The following is a 7295-nucleotide window of genomic DNA, read 5'->3' as shown; positions in this document are numbered from 1 at the left end:
GTTGTTATGTCCTATGCAAAATGCATGAGGAACAGGGAAACCACTCTTCCATCTCCCAAACTAGGACATTTGCCATGTCTTGTGCTGGTGGACAAGAAAATCCAATGCCCCTCACACACACACACACACATACACACACACACACACACACACATATATATACACACACACCGGCCAGCCCCTTGCTTTGTTCACCCTAACATTCAGCTCCTTCTCAAAACCTGACCACCTGCCCCCCAGTCAGTGGGTCAATGCCACAATGCAGCACAGCCTCCAGAGTTTCCTCTTTTCTGCCCCCCAGCTGTCCTCCACTTTAACCCCAATCAATCTCTGTCCAGCCCCATTGCTTCCTCCCTGCTCCTGCCCTGTGTCCATCTCTTTTGGAATTCTTAAAGTTGCCCAGACTCGTCTGCTGCGTATTTATAATCTGCCCTGCCCTGCCCTAGACCCATTCAGAATTATCCCCACTTACAGAAGCCCTGACCAAGAACCATGGTGGATGTGATGAGTATCAGATTCAAGGATAGGACAGGACAGCAAAAAAAATTGTCCTCTCGAGAAGAGATAAGACTCCTATGCCTTTCACAGATTTGAGATATTGGCAGCTGTAATGTGTCTTACAGCTTGGATAAAAGCTTTACCTGTTGGACTTCCCTCTTCAAAGAAAACATATTCAAGGATCTTGTTTTAGGAAAGCAGCTTTTGGATTTCTCGACGTCAAATTTGTTTGTTTATTCTAGAAAATAGTTATGGCCACCCATCTATTAAGAGCCTTGGTGGTCCAGTGGTTAGAGCAAGCTGCTACTGCTGATCACCGGCTGCCAGCAGTTTGGCAGATGGAATCTCAGTAGGCTCAAGGTTGACTCTGTCTTCCATCCTTCGAAGGTCGGTAAAATGAGGACCCAGATTGTTGGGGGCGATATGCTTACTCTCTGTAAACCGCTTAGAGAGGGCTGTGAAGCAATGTGAAGCGGTATAGAAGTCTAAATGCTAGATGCTATTTGACACAGAAACTCTAGCTGGCTAACAACGATCAACAAAGACAGTATAATAAAACCTTGATGAATCAGGATTAAGATCACCATCATACAATAGCCAAGATGCAGTATAATATAGGTAGTTCTCGACTTATGACCACAACTCTAATTGTTTCTAACTGTTTGTGTTGTGGTTGGCTCTGGCCCAGCTCCTGCCCCAAGGACTGTGGATATGGGGGAGACATCCACATGCTGCAGGCCTGTTTTGCCCTCGGTGAAATCTGATGATGAAGGCTCCTCTGACCAAGAAGACAGGAGTGACAGGGAGGAGGAGAGTGTGGCAGACAGCTCAGAAGGAGATCAATTATCTAGCTCTTCCTTGGATTCAGAACAAGAGTTAATGATACAGCCACGCATGCGGAGAGCGATGCATAGGCAAAAACAACTGAGAGATTATTATCAAAGTAAATGAGGCCACCTGTGGTTGGGTGGGGCTGTGGTAATTAGTGAGGCTGCTATAAATAGTAGCCTGTGGGTTTGGCCATTGTGGAGGATTATCTGATCGTTGTGTTTCGTGACTACTTTACTGATTTTTGACCTTTTGTGTGCTGCTTTTTCCCAGCTTTGAAACTAAACCAGAGCAAAGTATGTTTCACTTTGTGAAAGAAGAAGGACTGTGAATTGCCTCACAGCTGCAAGATAAGTATCATAGAACTGATAAGGGACTTGTACAAATTACCAGTTTGTTTGGAGACGAGTGCTCTTTGCTATACCAAAAGAGGGCTTAGTTTAAGTGAATTTTCATTATAAAGAACATTGTTTTGAATTTTCAAACGTGTGTGTGTCTGAAATTTGTACCTGTGAATTTGTGGGAGGAGTCTACCAGAGAGCCCAACAGAACAGTTTGTATGACTTATGGCATACAAATCTAATAAATTATTATTATTAAATTATTATTAACTGAGCTCAAAATTTCTGTTGTTAAGCGAGACATTTGTGAAGGTGTTAAGTTAGTAAACACAGTTGCTAAGTGAATCTGGCTTCCCCATTAACTTTGCTTCTCAAAAAGTTGCAGAAGGTGACGTAGGAACCTGGGACACTGGAACTGTCATAAATATGAGTCAATTGCCAAGCATCTGAATTTTCATCACATAATCACAAGGGAATGGTCAGAAATACTCAATGGTCATAAGTGTGAAAAATGGTCATAAATTGCTTTTTTCAGTGCTGTTGCAACATCAAACGGTCACTAAATGAACTGTTGTATGTCAAAGACTACCTGTAAACTCCACAAACCACACAAATCCCCACTACTACGCTGGGCTCATCAAACCTCTTGGCTCACCCAAAAACTGAAAAATAATCAGGTTTTTATAACCTTCAGAAGCCCAAGAGGGCTGATGGGGCACCCTTGATCTCAGGGGAAAATATGTTATTGTTATGATTGTTACTAATGTTTTGAACAGGGGTGTCAAACTTGCATCATCACAGCGGAGTCATGTGATGTATTGGGACTTTCCCCCCCTTTTCGCTAAACCAGGTATGGGCATGGCCAACAAGTGACGCATCCAGCTCACTGGCCAGGCGCTTGACAGCCCTTATTTAGAATTATTATAGGCACTTTCCAAAACTCTGTGCAATAAGGCAGTGTTTCCCAACCTTGGCAACTTGAAGATACTGTATTTGGACTTCAACTCCCAGAATTCCCCAGCCAGCAAGTCTCCTGAATGAGAAGGGGGGTCACACTAGATGGCCACTGAGGTCCCTTCCATCTCTATCATTCTGTAAATCTCCTGAATGAGAAGGGTGGTCAGACTAGATGGCCACTGCGGTCCCTTCCCTCTCTATCATTCTGTAAGTCTCCTGAATGAGAAGAGGGGTCAGACTAGATGGCCACTGAGGCATCTTCCCTTTCTATCATTCAACTAGGGGGGGGGGGTATGAAAGAGCAAACTGTCTCATTCTTTCCTTCGCAAAGTAGCATTTTGTAAGAACCGTTCTGATTGGATGATGGCGAAGTGTCCCATGTGGCCAAAAAGCTGTGGCTAAATTTGGATTTTTGTGACCAAAGGGCTGGGGCCAATAGCTAGGGGCCTTTGGGCAAGGGAGAGAAGGCACCGGCCGATCAGCTGCTGCAGAGGAAAGAGCTTCATCCAACTGGCGGAGGCTAAATGTCCTAAACCCATTCAAACCACCACCACCACCTTTTAAAGCTTCTGCTTGTTTTAAATTGACTCTTTGACTTTCTGTTCGTACAGTTTGAGTTTTATTTGAATTGTGTGGTTCTTTTATGTACCTTCAGAACAATTCTTATAAGAGCAATCCAAATTGAATAACTAAATAAGATTAGGATGTGAATAAGATTAGGAAACCGGTTAGGAACCAAAAAGGTTGCCCCCCCCCCCCCCACACACACACACATACTGTCTCTCAGAGCAGACTGTCAAATAGAAGCCTCTATTCCATAATAACCTGGCTTGGAGCTGAGCCAGCCAGTTTAAAAGTTTCAAATTTTCCTCATTCCACAAAACTGCTTTTCATCTTTTGTTTCTTTTAACCTATTCTGACTAAAAACAACCATAGGCATATTGCACAGTAAGGAAATAAAGTTATGCACACTTTTAAGTGGCATCCGAACACTTAATTCAGAATTCCAAGTTAGATGTGCACAGTAACATAAAAGGCATAGACTTACTATTTTTATGGCTTTCTCAGAGTAATTATTACATGCATAAATACCTTGGATATACAGTGTTCCCTCGATTTTCGCAGGGGATGCGTTCCGAGACCGCCCGCCAAAGTCGAATTTCCACGAAGTAGAGATGCAGAAGTAAATACACTATTTTTGGCTATGAACAGTATCACAAGCCTTCCCGTAACACTTTAAACCCCTAAACTCCAATTTCTCATTCCCTTAGCAACCATTTAGATTATTACTCGCCATGTTTATTAAAGTTTATTAAATATTTATTAAAGGCGGATGAAAGTTTGGCGATGACGTATGATGTCATCGGGTGGGAAAAACCGTGGTATAGGGAAAAAACCCGCAAAGTATTTTTTAATTAATATTTTTGAAAAACTGTGGTATAGCCGTTTCGCGAAGTTTGAACCCGCGAAAATCGAGGGACCACTGTATAAGCTTAGAGGAGTGGACAGTAGTACAGAAAAGAAACCAACAACAACAATAACAAAAAGGCAGGCAGCAATAGCAGAGGAAACAGACAAACTTTCACCAGGCTTTCTGGCCCAAAAGACTATGAAATGCTGAGATTGAACCAAATAGGAAATATGAAATTTCTAGCACAGGCATAAGAAAAATAGTCTAATCCAGTGATTTTCAACCTTTTTTGAGCTGCGGCACATTTTTTACATATACAAAATCACGGGGCACATTGAGCGGGGGGGAGTGGGGGTGCTAAAAAAAGTTTGGACAAAAAAATTCTCTCTCTCTCTCTCTCTTCCTCCCTTTCGCTCTATTTCTCTCCCGCTTTCTCTCCCTTCCTTCCTCTCTCTCTCCATCCCTCTTTTTTTCTCTCTTCCTTCCTTTCTTTTTTGCTCTTTCTATCTCTCCCTCCTTCCCTGCCTATCTTTCTCTCTCTCTCTTGCTTTCTTTCTCTCTCTCTTTCTCTCTCTCTTGCTTTCTTTCTCTCTCTCTCTCTTGCTTTCTTTCTCTCTCTCTCTCTTGCTTTCTTTCTCTCTCTCTCTCTCTTGCTTTCTTTCTCCCTCTCTCTCTTTCTCTCTCTTGCTGAGCTTCACGGCACACCTGACCATGTCTCGTGGCACACTAGTGTGCCGCGGCACACTGGTTGAAAAACACTGGTCTAATCGGTCTAATCCTCTGGGATACTAGGTCTTTGTGATCAGGAATGAATATGCCAAGAGTCCCTTTTGACTTAATCACATTTAAGACTTCTCTCCCTTGGCAATACTCTAAAGCAGTATTTCCCAACCTTGGCAACTTGAAGATATCTGGACTTCAACTCCCAGAATTCCCCAGCCAGCAAATGTTGGCTGGGGAATTCTGGGAGTTGAAGTCCAAATATCTTCAAGTTGCCATGGTTGGGAAACACTGCTCTAAAGGAATGGTAACAGGGGTACTCCACAATATCAAAATGTTATCTCCACGCCACCAGTTGTATCACATGCCAAGCAAAGTAGCAGAAGCTTATTGCATAATGAAAAGCTGACCAGGACATTTTCCTCTCTCATTTTCATGTTTATTGATTATCACTTATAGAATAATTGGGACATTGGAAAGTTTCGAGTTTAACCTCATGCCTGGGGCAGGAATCCTCAGAGCATTCCAGACAAATGGCTGTCCAGACTTTGATTGAAAACCTCCAGAAATACAGCCCAAAGGACTCCAAGTGGCAAGCAGTTCCATTGCTTAGTAGCTATCATAGTGAAGAAATTACTCCTTGTTTTGAGTTTTGATCACTGTGTAAAGCTGCCACCATTGGTTCTCGTTCTGCTCCCAGGCATTAAAGAGAACAAATCCATACACATATCCCTTTGGCAGTTGTTTAAACATTGGAAGACTGCTACCATGTCTCTCCTTGGCCTTGTAATCTTTAGACTGAACATACCCAGTTCTTTAACTATCTTCCATGGGATTTAACTTACAAATCTCTAACTTCTTTGATAATTGCTTCTGCAAGCTTTCCAGCTCCCCTTCATCCTTTTTGTATTTTGAAGAACAAAACTGGAATTAATAAACATTATTAAAAGCAGTGCCGTTGTTAAACTCCCACCTTACATGTGGTTTTTCACTGGATGTATTTGCACAACATGCTTAATCAGATCAGTTAGAGACAAGGCAGCTACATTTCAACTTACATAATTAGATAAACAATCTTTGTGACCATGTTATAAGCAACTGCATTCTCTTTGCTGATGATGTTAAACTATTTAATACCATCAACAACGCTGCTACCCTTCAAAAAGACCTTGACCATGTAGCACAATGGTCTAACAGCTGGCAATTTCAAATCTCAACCAGTAAATGCTCTGTCCTACACTGGTAAAAAGAATCAGAATATATACTTGGAGGCAATGTTCCCTCTAATTTTTTTTCGGTGTGGGCGGAAAAGTATAGTGTCTGAGCGACAGTCCCTTTGGGACTGGGCGGCATAGAAAAATAAATAAGTAAGTAAGTAAGTAAGTAAGTAAGTAAGTAAGTAAATAAGTAAATAAGTAAGTAAATAAGTAAATAAGTAAATAAGTAAATAAGTAAATAAGTAAATAAGTAAATAAGTAAATAAGTAAATAAGTAAATAAGTAAATAAGTAAATAAGTAAATAAGTAAATAAGTAAATAAGTAAATAAGTAAATAAGTAAATAAGTAAATAAGTAAATAAGTAAATAAGTAAATAAATAAGAAAACAATTCCCTTCTTTTTTATTAAAAGAAATTAATAATAAAACAAAACCAAAATCTATTACTATTATTATCTTCTCTTTTTCCATCCCTATCTCCTCCACCCTTGTGTGTGTGTGTGTGTGTGTGTGTGTGAGTGTGTGTGTGAACTCTTGAACCATTTCCAATTAGAGGTGAGCTATTGGAAATGGTTCAAGAAAACTTCTGGGTGGAGCTCGATCGCGCCGGAGGAGCGGAGGCTGAGCTCCGGCACCGCAGTCCTCCTTTCCACCTTGCAGGGCGCGGTTTCGCGCTGTGCCGACACCGGAGGGGTCGGCCCAGGACAGGGGGTCTCCCGGACACCCTGGGACGGATCGCCGCGGTCCCGGGGGTTAGGGATAACCCCGCAGCTGCAGGCATGGAGAGCTGTGCCCAGGCGGCTGCCTGGACACAGCCATAGCGATCGCCGAAAGCGGAAGTTTAAAAATAGAAGAGAAGTCTACAAACAACAGATCAGCAGATAAAGGAAAATTCTCAGCACCACACGGAACTCTTTTGGTATCTTTACAAGTTTGGGAAAAAGAAGATCTTGAATTTAAGGTGAATAAAACAAAAGAAAAAAAAACCTGTGAGTGATATCCATCCGCGGAGGAGAAAGTTCAGCCGGAACTACGTGCCTTTGTTACAATTGAGTATAACTTTCTTTTTTTTTTTTACCTTAAGATTATAGTGTGGTGTATCTACTTTCCTTATTTTTTTTTTCATTTTTTCTTGTCACAATTTGGATATATATATATATATTTTCTCTTTACAAAACTAAAGTTTAATCTGGAAATTATGGAGTGCATGAAGTAAAATATATTAATCAATTGAATACTGTAGAATCAATGAAATGAACTAATCCAACTTATGCTATTCCAATGGAATTTTACTGAAGTTATAAATATTTGAAATGAATTTTGG

The sequence above is a fragment of the Erythrolamprus reginae genome, unplaced genomic scaffold (assembly GCF_031021105.1).
Source record: "Erythrolamprus reginae isolate rEryReg1 unplaced genomic scaffold, rEryReg1.hap1 H_12, whole genome shotgun sequence".
Lineage (NCBI taxonomy): Eukaryota > Metazoa > Chordata > Lepidosauria > Squamata > Dipsadidae > Erythrolamprus > Erythrolamprus reginae.
The sequence above is the reverse complement of the archived record's forward strand: the minus strand, read 5'-3'. Positions refer to the sequence as shown.